Raw genomic sequence first — 23,456 nt, 5'->3', positions numbered from 1 at the left:
ACCACAAAAGAAACTCACTCAGAAACTTTTGATCAATTTCCATAGTGGCAAAAGGATTAAAAATGACCACTTGACTTTCAAAAAACTCGATACCCAAAATTTTAGTAGGCTTATCAATATTCTCAATTAATGTGAATGGCTTAAATTGTCCCCTAAAGAGGCACAAATTGGCTTATTGGATACAAAAACTCAGGCCAGATATCTGCTACATACAAGAATCTCATCTTACCTTAAAAGATAAATATAGACTCAGGGTGAAGGGATGGTCATATTCTAGGCAATGTATATTCTAGACAAATGGAAAGCAGAAAAAAGAAGGTGTTGCAAATTTATTTGCAGATGCAATAGACTTTAAATCAACAAAAGTAAGCAAGGATAAGGATGGTCACTTTATATTTGTTAAGGGTAATACTCAATATGATGAGATTTCAATTTATTTAGGCACCCAGAATGCATCTCAATTTATAAGAGACACTCTAACAGGCATGAGCAACTTGATTTCTTCTAGCTCCATCATAGTTGGAGATTTCAACACTCCTTTGGCAGTGGTGGATAAATCTTCCAATAAGAAGTTGACCAAAGAAATTTTGGATTTAAACTTAACCATCCAACATTTAGATTTAACAGACATCTACAGAACATTTCATCCTAAAAAAACTGAATACACATTTTTCTCATCATCCCATAGAACATACCCCAAAATCGATCACATCTTAGGTCACAAATCTAACCTCAGCAAATTTAAAAGAATAGAAATTATTCCTTGCATCGTCTCAGACCATCAGGGAATAAAAATCGAACTCAGTAGCAACAGGATTCTGCAGACTCATACAAAAACATGGAAGCTAAATAACCTTATGCTGAATGATAAGTGGGTCAGAGATGAGATTAAGAAGGAAATTAAAATTTTTTTGGAACAAAACAATAATGAGGACATGAATTATCAGAACCTCTGGGATACCGCTAAGGCAGTCCTAAGAAAGAAATTTATAGCACTGCAAGCCTTCCTTAAAAGAATGGAAAGAGAGTAAGTTAAGAACTTAATGGGACATCTCAAGAAGCTGGAAAAGGAAGACCATTCCAATCCAAAATCCAGCAGAAGAAAAGAAATAACCAAAATTAGAGCAGAATTAAATGAAATTGAAAACAAAAGAATTATACAACAGATTAATAAATCAAAAAGTTGGTTTTTTGAAAAAATCAACAAAATTGATAAACTTTTGGCCAACCTAACCAGGAAAAAAAGAGTAAAATCTCTAATTTTATCAATCAGAAATGGTAAAGATGAAATAACAACAGACCCCTTAGAAATTCAAAAAATCCATAATGAATATTACAAGAAATTTTATTCTCAGAACTTTATTCCCAGATGTATGGAATTTCTCAGAACTATGAAATTCTAGGAAAAGAAATAACTGCAAATGTTAACAAATGGAAAAACATACCATGCTTATGGCTGGGAAGAACCAAGATTGTTAAAATGTCTATACTACTCAAAGCAATATATAATTTGAATGCAATCCCTATGAAATCCCAATTCCCTATGGAATCCTCCATATAAAAATATGGAGGAAATCGACCAATACTTGGAAGCACACCACCTTCTAAGACTTAGCCAGAAGGAAGTGAAAATGTTGTATAGGCCTATATCAAGTTCTGAAATAGCATCAACTATACAAAATCTCCCTAAGAAGAAAAGCCCGGGACCAGATGGCTTCGTGTCAGAATATCAAATCTTTAAAGAGAAACTAGTACCTATATTACTCAACCTTTTCCAAAATATGGAAAAAGAAGGAATACTACTCAACACAGTCTATGAAGCAAACATCACCTTGATCCCCAAACCAGGAAAAGACCCAACAAGAAAAGAAAATTATAGACCAATATCACTAATGAATATTGATGCAAAAATATTCAACAAAATCCTAACCACCAGAATCCAGCAACACATCAAAAAAATTATACAACAAGACCAAGTAGGTTTTATCCCAGGGTCCCAAGGCTGGTTCAACGTATGTAAATCCATATATATAATTCATCACATAAACAAATTAAAAAACAAAGATCATATGATTCTCTCAATTGATGCAGAAAAAGCTTTTGATAATATCTAGCATTCCTTCATAATCAGAACACTTAAGAAAATTGGTATAGAAGGGACATTTCTTAAACTGATATAGGCCATTTACAGCAAACCTACAGCCAATATCATATTGAATGGAGTTAAATTGAAATAATTTTCACTCAGATCAAGAATGAGGCAAGGTTGCACATGGTCTCCATTTCTCTTTAACATTGTAATGGAAGTTTTAGCCATCGCAATTAGGGAAGAAAAGGCAATCAAGGGTATCCATATAGGGTCAGAAGTGATTAAACTTTCACTCTTTGCAGATGATATGATTGTATATCTAGAAAACACCAGGGATTCTACTACAAAACTCTTAGAAGTGATCAAGGAATATAGCAGCATCTCAGGCTACAAAATCAACACTCATAAATTGGTAACTTTCATATATACCAACAATAGTCAAGCTGAAAAAAACAGTCAAGGACTCTATTCCATTTACAGTAGTGCCAAAGAAGATGAAATATTTGGGAGTTTACCTAACAAAGGATGTGAAAGATCTCTATAAAGAGAACTATGAAATTCTAAGAAAAGAAATAGCTGAAAATGTTAAGAAATGGAAAAACATACCATGCTTATGGCTGGGAAGAACCAAGATTGTTAAAATGTCCATACTACTCAAAGCAATATATAATTTGAATGCAATCCCTATTAAAGCCCCACTTTAAAGCCCATACTTTAAAGATCTCGAGAAAACAATACCTCGTTGTATATGGAATTAGAAAAAACCTCAAATAGCCAAAATGTTACTCAGAAAAAAAACAAAGCAGGAGGAATCACACTACCGGACCTCAGACTATACTATAAATCCATAGTGATCAAAACAGCATGGTACTGGCACAAAAACAGAGAGGTAGATGTATGGAACAGAATAGAAAGCCAAGAGATGAACCCAGCTACTTACTGTTATCTGATCTTTGACAGCCAATTAAAAACATTGAGTGGGGAAAAGATTCCCTATTTAACAAATGGTGCTGGGCAAACTGGTTGGTGACCTGTAGAGGATTGAAACTGGACCCACACCTTTCACCATTAACTAAGATAGACTCTCACTGGATTAAAGATTTAAACATAAGACATGAAACTATAAAAATACTAGAAGAAAGTGTGGGGAAAACGCTTGAAGAATTGGCCTGAGTAAAAATTTTATGAGGAGGACCCCCCCCCCAGGCAATTGAAGCAACATCAAAAATACACTTCTGGGACCTGATCAAACTAAAAAGCTTCTGCACAGTGAAGAACACAGTAAGTAAAGCAAGCAGACAACTCTCAGAATGGGAGAAGATGTTTGCAGGTTATGTCTCTGACAAAGGTTTAATAACCAGAATCCACAGAGAACTCAAGCATATTACCAAGAAAAGAACAAGTGATCCCATTTCAGGGTGGGCAAGGGACTTGAAGAGAAACTTCTTTGAAGAAGACAGGCGCATGGCCTACAGACATATGAAAAAATGTTCATCATCATTAATCATCAGAGAAATGCAAATCAAAACTACTTTGAGATATCATCTAACTTCAGTAAGATTAGCCCACATCCCCAAATCCCAAAATCAGAGATGCTGGCGTGGATGTGGAGAAAAGGGAACATTTCTACACTGCTGGTGGGAATGAAAACTAATACATCCCTTTTGGAAAGATATTTGGAGAACATTTAGAGAACTAAAAATAGACCTGCCATTTGATCCTACAGTTCCTCTACTAGATATATATCCAGAAGACCAAAAATCACATTACAACAAAGATATTTGTACCAGAATGTTTATTGTAGCCCAGTTCATAATTGCTAAATCATGGAAGAATCCCAAGTGCCCATCAATCCATGAATGGATCAACAAACTGTGGTATATGTACACCATGGAATACTATGCAGCCATAAAGAAAGATGGAGACTTTACGTCCTTCATGTTCACATGGATGGAGCTAGAAAATATTCTTCTTAGCAAAGTATCTCAAGAATGGAAGGAAAAGTATCCAATGTACTCAGCCCTACTATGAAACTAATTCATAACTTTCATATGAAAGCTATAGCCCAATTATAGCCCAAGAATACGGGGAAGGGGGAAAGGGAGGAGAGGGGAGGGGGGAGGATGGGTGGAGGGAGGGTGATTGTTGGGACCACACCTAGGGTCCATCTTACAAGGGTACATTTGAATCTTTCTAAATGTGGAATATAAATGTCTTAACACAATAAGTAAGAAAATGCCGTGAAGGCTATGATAACCAGTTTGGTGAAAATATTTCAAATTGTATATAAAACCAGCACAGTGTACCCCCTGACTGCATTAATGTACACAGATATGATTTAATTAAAAAAAATGAGGAAAAGCTTTCAGTTTTACTCCATTCAGTAAAATATTAGCTGTGGGTTTGTTATAGATAGCTTTGATCAGTTTAAGAAATGTGCCACCTATGTCTATATTCTTCAGTGTGCTAATTAGAAAAGGATGCTGAATTTTATGGAATGCTTTTTCTGTATAGACTGAGCGGATCATATGGTCTTTGTTTTTGCTTGTGTTAATATGGTGAATAATGTTTATGGACTTGCATATGTTAAATTAGCCTTGCATAACTGGAATAAAACCTACTTGATCATGATGTATGCCTTTTTTGATGATAAGCTGTAATCTACTGGCTAGGATTTTGTTGAGAATTTTTGTAACTATATTCATTACTGAAATTGGTCTGAAATTCTCCTTTTTTAATGGGTCTTTTCCTGGTTTTGGTATCAGGGTGATGTTTGCTTTGTAGAATGTGTTGGGGAAGATTTCTTTCTGTTCAAATTTTTGGAAAAATTTCTGGAGTATGGGAATAAGCTCTTATTTGAAGGTTTGATAGAATTCTGGTGTGAAGCCATCCAGACCAGGCATTTTTTTGTTGGAAGATTTTTTATGGTTTCTTTGATCTCAGTGCTTCAAATTGGTCTGTTCAGGAGCTGTATTTCTTCCTTGCTAAGTCTAGGGAAAGGGTGTGATTTCAAATATTGATCCATTTCCTTCACATTGTCAAATTTCTGGGCATAGAGTTTCTTATAGTATTCAGAGATGATCTCTTAAATCTCCGTGGCATCAGTTGTTATTTCTCCTTTATCATTTCTGATTGAGGTTACTAGAAATTTTACTTTCTATTTCTGGTTAGTGTGGCCAAAGGTTTATCTATTTTATTTATTTTTTCATGAAGCCAACTCCTTGTTTCTTTAATTTTCTGAATGATTCTTTTGTTTTCAGTTTCATTGATCTCTGATTTAATTTTGGATATTTCTTTTCTTCTGCTGGGTTTAGGGTCAGATTGTTCCTCTTTTTCCAATTCCATAAGATGGCTTGTGAGTTTGTTGATGTTATGTCTTTCTGTTTTTCTAATATAGGCATCTAAATGATACATTTTCCTCTCAGAACTGCTTTTGCAGTATCCCACAGGTTTTGGTAACTTGTGTCTTCATTATTGTTATGCTCAAGGAAGTTAATGATTTCCTTTTTTTTTTTTTGGCCAGGGCTGGGTTTAAACCCATCACCTCCAGCATATGGGGCTGGCGCCCTACTCCTTTGAGCCACAGGCATTGCCCCATGATTTTCTCTTTTATTTCTTCCTGCACCCAACTTTCATTCAACAGAAGGTTGTTTAATCTCCATGCCTTTGTGTGGGGTTGAACGTTTTTGTTGGAGTTGAGTTCCATCTTTAGTGCCTTGTGGTCTGAGAAGATACAAGGTAAAATTTCAATTCTTTTGATTCTGTTGACATTTGTTTTGTGTCCTAGGATATGATCAATTTTGGAGAATGTTCCATTGGGCAATGAGAAGAATGTATATTCTTTATCTTTGGGATAGAGTGTTCTATGCATCTATCAAGCACAGTTGTTCTAGGGTCTCATTTAAGTCCTTTATATCTTTGTTTAATTTCTGTTTAGAGGATCTGTCCAGGTCTGTAAGAGGCGTGTTAAGTACCCTGTTATTATGGTGTATCATATATGAGGATATCATATTGCTCAGACCGAGTAAGGTCTGTTTCAAGAATCTGGGAGCATTTAAGTTGGGTTTATAAATATTTAGAATTGAAACGTCTTCTTATTGTATTTTTCCCTTGACCAATATGAAAAGGCCATCTTTTGTCTTTTTTTGGCTTTAGTTGCTTTAAATCCACATGTATCTGAAAGTAAGATTGCAACCCTTCTTTTCTTCTGAATTCCTTTTGCCTGAAAAATTGTCTTCCAATCTTTAACTCTGAGTTTTAATTTGTCTTTTAAAGCTAGGTGTGTTTCTTGTAGACAGGAAATGGATGGCTTGTGTTTTTTAATCCAATCAGCCAATCTATGCCTCTTCAGTGGGGGAATTCAAGTCATTAACATTTATTGAGATAATTAATAAGGTGATAGTGTTCTATCCATCTTATTCTGTGAGAGTCCATTGTTTAGTTCTATCTTTTGCATCATTGTGGAAGTTAGGTTCTGTCCTTTCACTTCTGAGTTCTTACTTTGCTGTTGATCCATTGTGATGGTCAGTGTGTAGAACAAGTTGAAGTATTTCCTGTAGAGCTCGTCTTCTTGTGGTAAATTTCTTTAATGTATATCAGTAAATGATTTGATTTCTCCATCAGTTTTAAAGTTTAGCTTAACAGGATATAGAATTTTGGGCTGGAAATTGTTCTGTTTAAGTAGATAAAAGGTAGATGACGATTGTCTTCTTGCTTGAAAAGTTTCATTAGAGAAGCCTGCAGTCACCCTGATGGATTTGCCCCTGTGGGGCAACTGACGCTTACTCCTGGCACCTTGAAGAATCTTTTCTTTTGTCTTGACTTTGGACAGGTTCATCACCATGTGTCTTGGAGAAGCTCTGTTAGAGTTGAGGTGACCTGGGGTCTGATATCCCTCTGAAAGGAGTGTGTCAAAATCTTTGGTGATATTTGGGAAATTTTCATTTATAATATTCTCAAGTATGGCTTCCATTCCCCTGGGGCATACTTCTTCCCCTTCTGGGGTACCTATAACTTGTATGTTTGAATGCTTTATAAAATCCCATAATTCTGCTTTCTTTCTCTTCTTTTCTACATCTTTATCTATCTCAAGAGCTTTGTCCTGTACCTCTGAGATTCTTTCTTCTACATGGTCTAATCTGTTGTTGATACTTTCTATTGCATCTTTAAGTTCCCTAATTGACTGCTTCAGTTCCTTCAGTTCTGCTATATCCTTATTATACTGTTCATATCATTAATCTCTTATTTAATTCTGTTTTTGGATTTCTTTTTGGTTATTTTCCACTTTATTAGCAATTTCCTTCATTGTTTCCATCATTTCCTTCATTGTTTTCATCATCTGTATTCTAAATTCCCCCTTCTGTCATTTCTAACATTTCTTTTTAAAATTTTTTTCTCCTTTATTTTTTTTAGAGACAGAGTTTTACTTTGTCACACTCTGTAGAGTACTGTGCCATCACAGCTCACAGCAACCTCCAGCTCTTGGGCTTAGGTGATTCTTTCACCTCAGCCTCCCAAGTAGCTGGGACTACAGGCACCCATCACAATGCCTGGCTATTTTTTTGTTGAAATTTGGCCGGGGCCAGTTTTGAACCTGCCACCCTTGGTATATGGGCTGGTGCCCTACCCACTGAGCCACAGGTGCCACTCATTTCTAACATTACTTTATTGGTGGAATCCTCTACAGTAGCTACCTCACAGTCCCTTGGGAGGTGTTGCTCTGGACTAGTTTTTCACGTTGCCAGTATTTTTCCATTGATTCTTTCTCATGAGTGTTTTCTTTTATCTGTTCTCTTGCCCTAATTTTCCTTTCACTTCCTCTTGCTCTTTAAGTTACCATGCCTCTGGCCTAGGGTTTTGATGAGTCTTTTTGGTACAGGACCAGAAGGATGAGAAGTTTGAAGAGTAAGAAGGGAAAAAAGATTTCAGAAAAAAAGAAAAAAAAGAAAAAAAAAGAGAAAGGAGATGGGGTGAGTAAAAGAGAATATTGACAAAAGGAAGAGAGGCACAGAAAGATGGAGACAGGAGCAACATAGGTGGACAGTAGGGTACTTTGACCCAACCATAAAACCCCCCAACCTCTGGGGGTACCAGGTTGGGTGGTTCCCTTGAAGTCAGTAGCTCTTTCCCAACCTGTTCAAACACAGTACCCCACCTCCACCAGGAAGAGAGGAAAGAAAAAATGCTATAAATCAAACCAAAACAAGCAAACAGAAAACTTTATGGGATAAAATTGGGTAAAAAAACCAAATAATAGGGGTAAAAACACTAGCAAAAATGAAGTTCTAATTGTTTAAGATAGCAACAATGGAAAATTATATTTAAGTTAGAAAAGTGAAGGAAGAAAAGAAAGAAAAAAAAAGAATAATCAGTGCTTTGGCATTTTAAACTGTATGGATGAGAATATAAGTAAATAATATTTTAGCCATAAACATTTAATATACCTTATTTACCTCATGCAATATTCTTTGGAAAATTCTTTGTTAATTTATGATATTGCTTATATATTATTCTTTTTAAATTTATAATACTATCTTTTATGCATTTTGAGTTCTATTTGAGTCTTTATATTTAAGAATAATAGTGGAAAAGTCATTTACCTTGAAGATAGTTTTAAAATGGAAATAATATCTCATGGAGAAGTTGGCATAATTTTAAAATATTTATCAAATTTGTTTCATATGTACTGCCTTATTTCTAGATTTGTAAAAAATTGGGATGTAAAAAATAATGGATAAAACTAATCTAATTTGTATTATATATAAAGTGACATTATTGATTCACTCTTGATTTGTTAATTATTACCAACAAAATTGTGTTTGCAAACATTTTGTTAATGCTCTGTGAATTTTCTGTAAATAAAATTCTTTATAAAAGTCTAAAAAAAAGAAGAAAAATCTAGAGGTAAAATTTTGAAATTTAAAAAGAGAAACAAACAAACACCCCCCCCCCCCATAAAAGCAGTATGTATGTCTTGCAGAATATTGTCTGGGTAACAGGTGATCTTCTTGGGTATGAGATATTAGTCACAGTGCTGAACGAGCTATAGGAGATGGAGACTGGAGGCTTCTGCTGATTTCTCAAACCCCGCAGGGTGGAGAACCTAAATCTCGCCTCAGCCTACTTAAAAGGTGCTTTAAACTGTTAACCTTGGCTAAGCAGAAGCTTTCCCAGGAAAGCACTTGTCACTGGGATCACTCTTGAAGTGGCTGCCTGCTTACCTAGTGTGCCAAAACCCGTCTCACTCTATGCCCCTGAAGGCCAATAGGCTGCTCAGTCACTAGATTACTTGCCCAAGGTCTCCTTCTCATTCCTTGCTCTGTGACCCTATGAGCAGAGCTTGCCAGGGCAGTTCTCCCACAATGGCTTTGAGCACGGCCCACAGTCACACACTATTAGCTCCATGCAGCTCAGCAGCTCAGACCGGGGCCCTAGACAAACGTTAAAGTCCTCTGCACTCCCGCCCAAGTTCTCCCAAGGTAGTTCAACTGAGTGCCAAGTCCAGAAAAAACCAAAACAGTTGACAGGTAAGGCCTTTCCCATTTTCAATCTCACTGCTACTGTACTTACAGCTGTTGGTGGGATTAGACCAAATGAACACATGCAAGCACTTGCCAGTTCTCCACTGCTTTTGTCCTTCTCATAGAGTCCAGTAGTTTCTCACTGACTCCCTGTGTCCCCAAAGGGTTGTTTCTGGGCAGATCCCACCAGCCAGAGATACTTGGAGTCTTCTCTCCCCAGTCCCACTGTGCTCAGTTGCAAGAAAACTATTACTCAACCACTATTTTGCTCCTCCCTCTAAACTCCATTCTTAATACACTTGGCCATGAATGGGAGAGGAGAGAGCAGAAGCCCAGTTGGGCCAAGGGCAAAAGGAGACATCTGTGTGTCTGGTTGAGAGGATGGGGGACAAGAATCCCTCTGCACTTTTGGGGCACCTCACACAACCTACTTTCTCCCTGTTTGTCAGAGACAGATCAGGGCCAACCCTCCATTGACTGCACCCAGCCATAAACTTTGGGCAGAAATGTCCTCAGAGCTGGCTTCTCTTAGGATGGGGTTACCAATCGGGGCAGATGTTCAAGTGTACCCATTTCATTCATGGAAATATTGCATTCACAGGATTACTGTGCTTGAATGCTATGCCTCCTGGTGGGAGCTGTCAGTTCCCAGGAAGTACTGTGCAGAGAAGACCACCCAGATATCTACCCAATAAACAAGACACAAAGTGAAGCAAATTCTCTGCAGTCACTGCCCAAGCTACCCAAGTCAGAATTTTGTTGTGTTGTTCTCTAGGTTACTTTTTTTTTTTTTTTGAGACAGAGTCTCACTCTATTGTCCTTGGTAGAGGGCTGTGGCATCACAGCTCACAGCAACCTCCAACTCTTGGGCTTAGGTGATTCTCTTGCCTCAGCCTCCCAAACAGCTGGGACTATAGGTGCCTGCCACAACGCCCGGCTATTTTTCCATTGTAGTTTGGTCAGGGCTGGGTTTGAACCTGCCACCCTCAGTATATGGGGCTGGTGCCCTACCCACTGAGCCACAGGAGCCACCTTCTCTAGATTTCTTTTTAACCTAAAAAACTGCTTTTAAAAAAATCTGTTTGAGTAGATCATATACTCCTTGTAAGAGAATGTGGAGCTCCTCTTATCTATTGCCACAAAACCAGCACTGAGAAAATATTTCATAGATAAATATCATCTCAAGCTTCAGAGGACATTAGAATTCTCTCTTGGTTTATCCCCCACAGTCCCCAGTAAGAAACCCTTCTGACAGCACCTTCCAGGATGCCCAGCATCTTTGTGAATGAGGGCTTGCCCAAGCCTGGAGCATTTCTTACCTCTTCCTTTAGGAATCAATAGTTTTCTCACTGTAAGTCCTATATACTCATGGCAGGTATAGACAAGCATTAAATAATCTTCAAAGGTTCCTATAATCACATCGGCTAGAAATAAATTCTGATAAAATGAATGTAGATATCATCTTATATCTATATACACACACGCCCACATTCATGTTGTACATACATAAGCATATCGTTTGATTATTTTAAAAACATAGCACTATGTCACAATCATCTTTTATGCCAATACATATATTTGTATAACAAAATTTCTAATAAATGCAATAATATTCTATTTTATGGGGCACCTTGGTTAGTCTTCTATTTTAGACATTTGAATTATTTATGATGTTTTGATGTTTAATCGATTCTGTAATTAACACATTCAAATATATGTCTTTGCACCCATTCTTATTTCTCAAGGTTAAATTAACCAGAATTAAGTTAAAGAGTTTTAAGGGTTTGATATATATTGTCATTTTCTAGAAGATAAGCAGCCCACGCCAGTTTGAGATGGTCCTTCCCTCCGCACTGCTGTCCTGCACATTGTCATGCGTTGTAGTCTTTGCCAACATGATGGTTTATAAGTGGGTCCCAACTTTAATTTTATTTCTTAATTGTAAGATGAAATTTTTTTTGTTTTGTTTTTGTTTTTGGCCAGGGCTGGGTTTGACCCTGCCACCTCCTGTATATGGGGCCAGTGCCCTATTCCTTTGAGCCACAGGTGCCATCCAGTAAGTTGAAATTTTATAATTATGCTTTTTAATCATTTTTGTTTCTATTTTTGTGAATTGACTGTATAATTTACCTAATTTTATGTAAGAGTTATATTGTCTTTATTATTATTTTGTAAGAGTTCTTTATGGCTTCTAGCATATTATATTTAGAATAAACTTTTCCATACCAAAATCATGACAACATTTGCCCATACTTATTTATTTGATTATTTGCATTCAACTAATCAGTCCAATCGGAATCTATTTTGTTGAGTATTATGAAAATAAGCTCCAAATATTTTCTTTTCTGACTCTGTTTATAATTTTCTCTGCACTACTTATTGGATACTATTATTTCTTCACTGATTTGAAATTGTACTTGTACCATTTTCCATTCACATATATACATGGCTCTGTTTCTGGCTTTTATTCCTGGCTTTTATTTGGTATATCCTTCCTTACTGGTGTCAATTCCACACTAACTCAATTTTTGTGGCTTTGTAATACATGTTTTATTTACGGAAGTGCAAATCTCCTCTTAACTATTTTGCTTAGCTGCAAAAAATAAAATATCTTCAGATCTGTACAAGACAAAGGTTGGAAGATGGTTGCAGTTATCTGTGGCCAGGTTCGCAGCTTCTCAGATGTTACCAGGTTGAGCATTCCCTGGCTCTTCCTGGAGTGGCAACTCACGGTGAAGTGCAGTGGTGGATGCTATTGGTCTGTCCAGGAACTCATGGCTCCATTTCTGACTATTCTGTGGGAAGCCCTCTCAGGGAAATGGAAAGTGCCTGAAGAGAGTATGTTGCCAGGAGTGGCTCCAGAGTTTGGGAATTCTCTATCAAGAGATATTGAAACACTGACTCCAGGAAAAAGAAGCTAAGCTCCCTTCTCTGCACCCCTCTTCCCTCCAGTCTGCGTAGGGATGGGATAGGGAGGGTGGTAATGGGTGTGTGTGGAGGCAGGTAGCTAACAGTCCTGCCTGAAGTTTTGATTGGGTGCATATGTTAAACACACACACACCCCACACATACACACTCACACCATACATACACACACACACAACCCTGAGTTACAAAGCTTCTGCAGACTTTTTATCACTGAGAAGAGAATAAATTAGATGGTTCTCGGTTTGTTGTTGGTTTGACCAAGGACCTTATTGTGTTTTGGGATGTGAGGATGGGGAAAAATGGGGCAGAAACCTAATTTTAGGTGAAGTCAAAATGCTACATTGATCTGTGGGGGAAAAAGTAACAAGAGTACAAGTAACAAGAAAGAGAGAAAGATAATAAGCATGAGAGAGAAAGAGAAGGGGGTGTGTGAATGAAGAGAGCACATCTGAGCATGGCTGGTTGGAAGAAGGACTTGCAAAGTGACACAGCCAGCAAGAAATTTCCTGTAGTGATGATTGCTTAAAGCTTTTAAATAACAGCAGTATTTGAGTGTAAATTCAAAAAGCACAATTGTCCTCTGCTATAATTCCCTGATTCCAGTGCCCAAGTTTTCAGTAAAATATGCCTCATCCAACAACTCCATATTAGTGGCACTTTGAGAAAATATAAGTGGGCTGTTTTCTAGAGTGGCCACAAAGCTCTTAGTGGTAAGTTAAGGTTCTTTGGGTCGGGAAGGGGAGACCTCTGTGGGTCGGGAAGGGGAGACCTCGTCTCAGGGAGTAGAAAGACAGGGAGGTTGTCCTTAAATCTGTATTATGCTGCCTAAGTCTATCTTCCCAGTCTGGCAGATGATACCAAATCTTCAGGAATTCCTGAGCCTGTTCTGCCAGTCCCCCAGCCCCTCCCAGGGCCCAGCTACAGAAATAAGAGGCAGACAATTGCCAGCAGGTGGCGCCAAACTGCAGCTCACCCCTGGCCCTATCAGTATTCCATTTAGGTTTCCGGCGTTTTTGGTAACCTAGCAATACAGAAACAAGCATTTTATATGCTTGAATACATTGTACACCACAAACTTCCCACTTCCCGCATTCCTTACCACATCATGGTGCTGTTTTCCACTATGTGCCTTGTGTGGCATGAGTAGTTTGTGCTTTTGTTCTTACCAGAGTAGCATGAACTTTACAAACCTCATTGGAATATTACAATCCCACTGAGGACAAGACTGCATTTTATCTGTAATATGTTTCCTCCGAGTATCAGTGGGCAATGATAAATGATACAAGTTGCCCACTCTCAATCCCTCTAGATGGATCTTAACTCTGTTGTGTTGTGTTGTGCTCTGCTTGAGGTTGGGTTAGCTGATAGCCACTGCTGCTCCTTGCTGGGATCTGGGATGAGCCTCTGCCTCCGCTCTGCAGCAGTAATGAACACCGAGCTGGGGAGGGCTCAGATACACATAGCAGGACTGAAGCCTGTACTTTATTATTCTGCACTTAAAATAGGGTTATTTGGTACCGGGGGTTGAGGGAGAGGAGACATTGTTTACAAACTGCTTCAATTGGTGCCAATCGATATGAGTAAACATTTCCTGATAGAGATAAGTTACACCATAAATGTGGGTGTTGGTTGGTATTTTATACTTCCTCCAGTTCCTGGGGTCTGAAAACACACTTAAAGTAATCAAAACAGTTCTAGTCACAATAGCCTATGACTCATAACCATCTATGTCCCCATGCCTGGACTGAATACCCAGACTCGTAGCCCTCATGCCAAGTGTCTGTTCTCCTTGCTATGCCTTGAAAATATTTTCTTTCCACAAGACAAATCGTAGGAAAACTATAACTGATGAAATCTATTATTCAGTATGATACAAGGTAAATAGCTTTTGGCTTGTAGAAGACGTTGAAATTTTACATTTTCTATGTATAGTAGTTTCATTGTAAAGGTGTCTCTGGAAAGTGGATTCGACTTCATCTCATTACCTCTGGGACTTCGGGTAAGAGACAGATATTGCTAACGCCATTTTAAATTGAAAAATTAAGATATAGGGAAGGTAATTGCCTTGTTCAAGTCACTCAGGGTTGAAATGGGAATAGAAAACAGATTTGTCCTTTTCTGATTTCAACTGTTTGCATTTTTTCTCTTTCTGCTCAGATGAGCCAAGAAGAAAATGGAGAAATGTCACTCAAAGTTGGCAAACCATAGTTTTTCAAGAATAAAAAAATACATCAAGCACAAAAGTTATTTTCAACATTTAGTAACAGAAGACAAATAATTTATCGAAAATCAGCATAGCTCAACAAATCAGACCAAGAGCTGAAATGTGTCTAGATGGGTGAGTTGGAATGTGCCTGAGTCTTGGATTCCATTTTATGTCTGAATTCATTCTTGTATTTCCACAGGCTGTTTCTGTCTTGAACCCTGAGCCCAGAGAGACTCTCAGTTGACTGAAATATGTGGGAAAGACAAACACCCTACTTTCTGTTCCTCAGCCAAAGTTTCTCAGCATAGACAATGGACCATTATGCCATGAGCCACATAGGCTGCCAGTCTATAGTTTCCACTAACAAATTGAGCAACTTGATTTATGTGTCTCATAAGAAATTATCAAGGGGACGACATTAATCAATTTAAAATCTGTTGTGAGTTAAATGTGAGAGGACAAACATTTTTAATGTGGAGTAGACAACCTTTCCCATCTCCTTAAGTCAGCCAAAGAGAATTTAATCATTTCTGGACTGTCTTTTAATGTAATCTTCTCATCTCACAAAAAAAAGGGGTCTTTATTGCTGGAAGAAAAGCTAAGCTGATCTATGTAACAGAGACAGAAAGTGCACGCAGGCTGGATGAGGATGAGGAGGCTTTGACAGGGGAGGGCTTGAGGGCAGTGGCGTGGTCAGCTTAAGGGGTGGTCAGCAAAGAGAGGGAGTTTTTTGTAGGTATAGCTAGGGACAATTGTTTTGGGTACTTTTTAACGGAATACCAATTTTATCTCTTTTGCCTATTAAACTAGGACCCCTCAACTTGCTGTGCTTAGATTCCAAGTCATGCAGATTTAGTCTTTACTAATTTTGCACATTTACTAAAAGTCACACATTCATTGTTAGCAAAGTCACCTGTTCAGGTTTGGGGCCAGCCCTGGGGTGAGGCAGCACCTTTAGTTAGGGGTGAGGAACCTGGAGAGAAAAGGCTGCACAGTGGCCATCAGGCCCCATTCATTCAGCCACTCAATTGTTCACAGATGTCTTATTTTACTTTAGGTGCTGAGGATGTAGTGCTGAAGGAAGAGGACTGGTCCCTGCCTTTGAGGAGCTTAAGGTATAGTGAGGAAGACAGATGATAAACAGATGTACCAGCAAATAAATATAAAATCATAAATGTGCTAAATGCATAAAGAAAGCAAAAGGGAGGAGGGGTAGAGAATACCAGGGGTTCACATTCAAAGGACTCTGATAAGGTGATGCTTTAACAAAGAGCTGAAGGGCAAGGCAGCTAGGTGAAGGGTGGACATGTGGGTGCCTCGCATAGAGACAAGAGCAAGGGCAAAGGCCCTGAGGTCCCAAAGAGCTTGGCAGATTGGAGATGCCGCGAGAAGGTGGAGTATGGGGGTTCAGGGGTGAGGGCCCTGAGATGTGGCAGGAGTCATAGTCTCTGTCTAGGGTCTTCTAGTTTGTGCTCTCAGGATCTTGGCCTCCATTCAAAATGCCAAGGAAAGTCACTGAAGGGGTTCAGTAGGGTGGGACACATCCAGCTTTGGTGTGTGGGGTGGGGAGACATGCAAACCAGGGGCTGTACTTCCATCTGGCTGGGACATGATGGAGGCTGGGGCTAGAAGGCTGTATGGGGTCAGGGTTCTCCTGAGAAACAGAACCAAGAGGATATGGCTGTGTTATGTCTGTGTGTCTATGTGGCTAATAAAATTTTGGGAATTGGCAAGTCAAAAATCTGTAGGGTAGGCTGGCAGATTGGAAACTCAGGTGAGAATTGATGCTGAGATCTTGAGGCAGAATTTCTTCAGATCCAGAAAGTCTCAACATTTGCTCTTAAAGTCTCCACTGATTAGGTAAGGGTCACCCACATTATTCAGGAGATGTTAATCACATTTACAAATATCTTCACAGCAATATCTCGATTACTGTTGACTAGTAGCCAAGCCTAGTTGACCATAAAATTAACCACTGTAAAGACACAGCTTGCATGAAGAAAGCTCAGAAAATTCAAGACATGATTTGCAGACATTCTGGTAATAATAATAATAACAACAAAAGAACAACCATCACTACTAAACCATATTAACAGTTAACACTGGTATAGTGTTAGCCATATTCCAGGTTCTCTTTTAAATGCATCACCTATACCACTCATTCCCTTCTGCCAATAGCAGTCTCTGTTTTCCAGATGATAAAACTGAGGCACAAAGATTTTAAATGGTCATGCCTCACTTTACTCAGCACCATTCACAGAGATCCTTGTGTAAATAGTAGCCCCTTAACTGGGGCAAATCAGTTGACTTTGAGAGGGAGCTTAAGTAACCAGCCCAAGGATTCTGTTATAAACATTAGCTTTGTCTACAGTGGAACAGATTATAAAAGTATATGGGAAGGGATGCCATGTGTATGTTGTATGTGTTTCTTATTATACATGTATTTTACTAATAGCTATTAGTAAGTTAAGAAAACAACCATTTTATTTTAGAATCATTTTGATTTACAGAAAATTTGCAAAGATAAAACAGAGAGTACCCATATATCCCACAGCCAATTTCCCCTATTATTAACATGTTATCAGTCTGGTAGATTTGTCACAATTAATAAACCAATACTGATATATTATTATTAACTAAAGTCCATACTTCATTCAGATGTCCTTAGAATCCCTCTATTATTTACTTATTTATGTGTGTGCATGCATTCCAAGACCCCACATTGCATTTATTCATCACGTCTCCTGAGGCTTCTGTGGACTTTCTTTGTTTTTGATGACATTGACAGTTTTGAGGAGTACTGGTCAGGTATTTTTCAGAGTGTCCATTAGGTGGGACTTGGCTGATGTTTTCTCATTACTAGAATGGGGTTTGAGTAGGAAGGCCACAGAGGTAAAGCGACAGTCTTATCACTTCATATCCAGGGGACATGCTGTCATCATCACTGTTGCTGTTGATTTTGATCTCCAGGCTGTCCCCACATATCTATATGGCTGTGGCTGCTTTTGTGCACCAGTGGCCAGAGTAACTGTGACAGAGACTATGAGGGTCTGCAAAGCCTAAAATAATTATGGCCTGGCCTCTTACAGAAAAATGTGTCAACCCCTGAGAGGGAACCTAAAGTCACCAGCTTAATACTGCAAAAGGAAGAGGCTGTGTTACAAACATTGCAGAGGGAGGCAGCACAGGCTGGGTCCAGTTCTTGCCAACACTGTGCCTGCACTGGCCTCATCATTTCTGCTACTGAGATACTCTTCCTCCCCTGGTGCCACCTAAAATCCTCTCCTTCTTCCATGTCCATCTTGTGCTGAGAGTTTCTCTGCACCAGTCCGGTGTTCATAATCCCTCCTGTGCCTCTAAATTCCCAGAGCACTTAACATCAACTCAGTTTTTGATTTCTCAATGCCTCATGCAGTTCTTCAAGTCACACACATGAGCTGTATCATTCAAGTGCTCTGCGAGCTCCTGGAAAGTAGAGACCTTGGGTATCTTTCATCTCTACTCCCTCCATTATCAGCCACAGGTTCCAAAACTCAGTTCTGATCATTGATACAAAGGACTCCCTGTTGTGGCATCCAATTGCCCACCAAACTATGTATAAACTCCTTAGCATGATATTAAAAATCTCTCCATAATATAAAATTATTATTATTTAAGATTAATTCTTGGAGCAGAGTAGCTGCCCCATCAATGTTCCCTCCTGTTTTCCCTCCCTTTGCCTTCACTTACGCTCTTGCCACACTGGAAGAGAAAGCTGAGAACAGACCACAGGGTTTGACAATTATCAGGTCACTCGAGAGCAATTTCAGTGTTAGGATGGGAACAAAAGCCAGAGAGCAGGAACTAAAGATGTACATCATGAAAATAACTGCAGCAAGCATGGTGTGGATGTTTGTGCTGAGATGGGGGATGGTGGTGGAATGGCAGCCAGGAGCCCAGTGTTTAGTCTAGGGGGACATAGAATGGATTTGTGGATGGAAAACCATTAGTCAATGTAAGTATGAAGAGAGGGTTAGCTAGGTATTGCTTGGAAGGGAAGGGGGCAAAGAAAAGGTTATCTCTGTCCTCTCATTAAGGTTGACATGAGTCATCTGCCAAGTCTGGGGATGCAGAGAAGGGTTGGAGATCTGACACCAGCCACAGGAAGGCAGCTGGCAGCCTTAGAAGAGAAGTTCTAGAAGATGTCCAACTAGCACAAATTTACATGGCCAAAAAGTACATGGTTTTCTATCTTTTTGCTACCTTGGAGACCCAGGTATGAGAAGGGAGAAAATATAAGGAAAATATAAGGTGGAAAGTCTGAGTTTGGGATGGGCCATGAGTGTGTGGACAGCCTTGAGAATAATGTCACAGTGAACCCGTTTATTGGCCTACCCTTGATTTAGCGCCAACTGTGGTATAGAAACTTATTATGTGTCATCTTGTTTAATGTCTGTGCCAATTCTGTTAAGGTGGCAGAATTCTCAAATTCTGCTAAATTTGAGGTCCAGAGATGCCCCTTGATTGATGTTACAGGAGTAGTGTGTGGTCTGAGCAGGGGTTTTAATTCCGGTCTTTATTTTTGTTTTCATGTTGCTATTCTGCCTTTATACCATGGACGTGGTGACCCAAGAGGTCCAGGTTACTTCAGATTAGGGAGGTAAAGGAAGCCTTGAAGGATTAAGAGGTTCTTTAATGCCCCCACATTGGAAATTGGAATCCATTCTGCCCATTCACACATTCCACCTCACTATGACCACTATTCTTGTAACCTTTCATGACTCACCCAACCATATGGGTGGTGCTAGTGTTCTGTTGACTCTTTTGGTGCAAAGCAGAGTAGTGTGGGTGCCACTTTCCTTCTGGAAAATGTGGGAAGATGAAGGGAGCAGGAAACTCCTTGCTTTGTCCTGTCTCCAGTTACAGAAAATCAGGAGTGGGATGTGGACTAGGAAGGGTAACCTCAGGACTCCTCTGTTCTTTAATATGGCTCTCCAGCAAGACCTTGGGTATAGGCTGTCCACCCCCACCCCAAATTCAAATGTTGAAAGGATGGAGGGTGGAGCTCTCATGATGGAATTAGTGTCCTTTTTAGAAAAGCCATGAGAGAGATTGTTTTTTTCTCTGCTCTCTCTGCCATGTGAGCACATAGAAAACCAGAAAGAGGGTTTTCATGAGGAATTGAATCAGCTGGCACCTTGAGCTTGGACTCTGGGATGCCAGAACTGTGAGAAATATTATAAATCTTTGTTGTTTAAGCCACTCAGTGTATGGTACCTTGTTGCTGCAGCCCAGCTGCTGTACTAAGACATCCCAGTTCATTCCAGACTTTTTGAGTACAGTCCTCTGATAAAAACCTGTTTGGGTGCCTTTTTTATAATAATAACCAAAAAAGTTTTTCTAAAGATAAGAAAGAAAGTAGCTTCCTGGGTTTAGAAGGAGAAAAACCCAGAGATTATTCTACATGTAAACCCATTTTCTATCTTCCATTCCATGGAATTTGTTCTCAGAGATAATGTGTAAAAAAATCACCACAGGCCATGCTTTTAAAACACCATTCTTGGGTTCCTGCTGCATTCAGAGGTAAGGTCTGGGTTGTGAGGAAGGGTCCGGGCACATACCGTGCTCCTAGTGGCTCTGAGGTGGGCAACCTCCACCCATGTAATGATGATAGTGCTCTAAGATGGAATCTATATTATTCACCTTAAAATAGTTTAAGTCTTACTGGTGTCCAGTTTAGGGCAGTTGTCCAAATACCTATCCAGAGACAAATTTGTTAGTGACCTCTGTTGTAGTTTGAAAGAAAATGAGTGTCTGTGGCACACAATGGTGCTTCAGGGAAGGCTGGCTGGTTGGCTGCCAAGAGAGCTCCCCAAAGGGTGCTTACCTGGTTATGCTCTCTCCAGCCGAGGGGCTGGCTCCAGACTTTGAGTCTCAGAAACCTCATTTGTCATTATGCACAGCCTCTGAGAAATGTGCATGGTAAAGATGCTCTCAAGAATCCAATTTGTAAACTATTTTGAGGGAGGAATATAACTAGTAAGCAAACTGGGCATTGGTGTTGGTTACATCAGTAGGCTGTAGATCACATAAGCAGATTCGGCCCTGGGAGGGTTCTTGGATCAATTCTATAGCCTCCTGGCATCAGGCTCCAATAGCCTGAAAGGCATGTGTACCCCACTCCACAGTGACAATCTCTGTGTGGGGAGGGTGGGATGTGAGCCCCCAAGGGGACACAGCTCAGCTGTCCTTACATGGTTGGTGTCCTGGAGATGACTTAGTGGGCTGAGACCAATGTCAGGATTTTTTGCCCTAATTCTCAAGGTCTATGTCTCCCAGATTTCTGCATTACATGGAAAATTTTTAAACAAAATATGAACATTGATATAGGCTTTTTATTTTTTCAGTCTCTTAGTATGCCAAGTGAGGACACGAAAAATCCAAGCTAAGCTAAACTAAATTAAACTAAGCAACTGACTGTCATCATCGCTACATCCATTAAAGAATATTTTAACACCAGAAAAAAAGTAAGGGAATAAATAACCTTAGCATAAAACGCAGGTTTTTAAGTGAAGAACCTTTACTACATTAAGAGAAAAACTTCAGTACTCACAGATATATAGACTGGGTGTTAGAAAGCACCTGTAGTCACCCCACATGTCACAGCATGACTGATTTCCTTTCCTCCTACTCACTTATAATCATCGTCCTGCCCCACCTCCCAGATCATCCTGATTGGGGCCTCAGAGGTTCCCAAGCTCAGCAGTCACACTTGTATAGACCAGTGCCTGATTTGAAGACAGCTTCCACAGCCTGTGTGTATGGAGGATTCTAGTAGAATTCACAGAGGGTAACTTATTTCCAAGAAGAAAAGTGAGGGGTAGCAGATGATGACTGACTAGTTATCAGGGCTTGGGGCCAGTATCTTCAGTTTGATTTTCCCTTCTGAGGGAGTGAGTTTGTGTGAAAACCTATACATAAGGTTGGCATAGCTGGTGAAGGACAGCGGCAACTAGCTGGTGAAGGACAGCGGCACCTGGCTGGAGCCCTGTGACTGAGTGGAGCCAAGGCCAAAGAGGAAAAGAAAACCAGAGGGAATAGAATAAAGGATTTAGAGATGGAGTTTGCTCACAGGTGAAGTGTGCTGTGGGGCTGTCCCTATGAGGAGTCAGGTGGGCACCAGTGCAGCTGGTCAGGAAGTAGGGAGCCCCAGAGCTAGTAGAGGATGCAGTGGACATGAAGCTTCACTGTCTGCAGACCAGACACAGAGAAGGGAATTCTCCTTCCATTTGCTTGGACACTCACTCATTCTCTGGCAGTGTGATGGCACCCCAGGCAGATTTCTCCAAAGCCTCATGAAGGAATGGCTATCCCTCACCAAGGGATGTCCCCAAACTCAGCAAAATGGAAAGGCAAGGCTTTTCTTTTAGGCATTTACAGAATATATTCCCCTTGGCTCAGCTACACAAAGGCTTTGAACCTGAGGGTAACTCTTGAACATCTGAAATAAATTGGTAGTGGTCCACTCCACAAACCCTCACCATTCTGTATTTTGGCTAAACCAAAAACATACTTTGGCCTTGGAATTATACAGCATATACAGTGTCTGAGATAAACCAAACATATCAGAATTTATACCACTAATTCGTTTTCTAGAAGCCACTTATCATATAATACTGTTTACCAAATGGAGAGGAAGTACCAAAATATTTTTACAACTGGTAAAGCCTTGTGCTCTTGCTGAATGCCTGCTGTGTTCATGAGGTGCACTCAGCTTATTTTCAGAATGATAAACCATCAACACAAGTGTTGGCTAGTGCTGTTGTAAAAAGGAGAGAAATGGACAATCGGGGTTCCTGCCGTCTTAGTTCTTCATGTCTGCAAAATGTGACTCTACTGCATATGATGGATTCTCCCAGGCAGACTGGCCTTACGCCCTGTGTCAGTTTTGAAATGTCTTGTTAAGATGTTACATTTCCCCAGCTTAGAGAAATAGAAACTTTTAGAAAAACAGCTGTTGAGGAATGTACTGTCATAAAAAGTAATGTGACCCAGATTTTTCTTTTCAAGTGAGAAATGAAATTTTTCATCTACCTTAGCCATTAAGGAATGGTTCCTGATGGCATTTAAAAAAAAAAATGAACTGGAGGTGGCTTCAGACACTTCAGACATAGTAGTCTATATAGGCTGCTATCTGCCAAACAGAGCCCTGTCCTGTTTGGGGTATGTGTGCATGAGGACCAGACTCTTTGCATGGAATAAAGCATTTTAGTTCTTGCAGGGTTAGGTGACCAATTCATTTTGGTTTGCCTGGGATTTCCCCAGTTTTAAAACTAAAAGTTTTATATCCAGGGAAACCCCTCAGTTCCAGGCAAACCAGGGTGGTTATTCCTGCTCTCATTTTTAGCCTTCCTCCCTCATTGGTATGTGACAGGGATGATCATCCATTATTTAAGATCCATTCTTTTGAGTCAAGAAATTCTTCCATTTTAAAATGTAGGCACCATTAACCCATTACAGCTGAGAGGCAGCATTCTACACAGCTGCTCATCATTCCCTACTGCTTGAAAGATTGTCTCTTTCCTCAGAGAAATATAAATTAAGAACACATCTTAATTCATAGCACTTTACATTTACTTGCTTGGGAAAAAAATAAAGAAGTCTGATAATACCAAGTGTTGGCAGGGACACAGAACAGCAGGAATACTTCTTTACTGCTAGTGGGTGTGGAAAT

General features: G+C 39.5%; 1 protein-coding gene across 1 annotated transcript in view; it reads right to left on the bottom strand.

Annotated features, from left to right (window-relative positions):
• The window catches only part of TACR1 (tachykinin receptor 1), a 173,317-nt gene that overhangs the window by 19,541 nt on the left and 130,320 nt on the right, over nucleotides 1-23,456 (bottom strand). The window lies entirely within an intron of this gene.

The sequence above is a fragment of the Otolemur garnettii genome, unplaced genomic scaffold (assembly GCF_000181295.1).
Source record: "Otolemur garnettii isolate 467f Iridium unplaced genomic scaffold, OtoGar3 scaffold00068, whole genome shotgun sequence".
Taxonomy (NCBI): domain Eukaryota; kingdom Metazoa; phylum Chordata; class Mammalia; order Primates; family Galagidae; genus Otolemur; species Otolemur garnettii.
The sequence above is the reverse complement of the archived record's forward strand: the minus strand, read 5'-3'. Positions and strand labels throughout refer to the sequence as shown.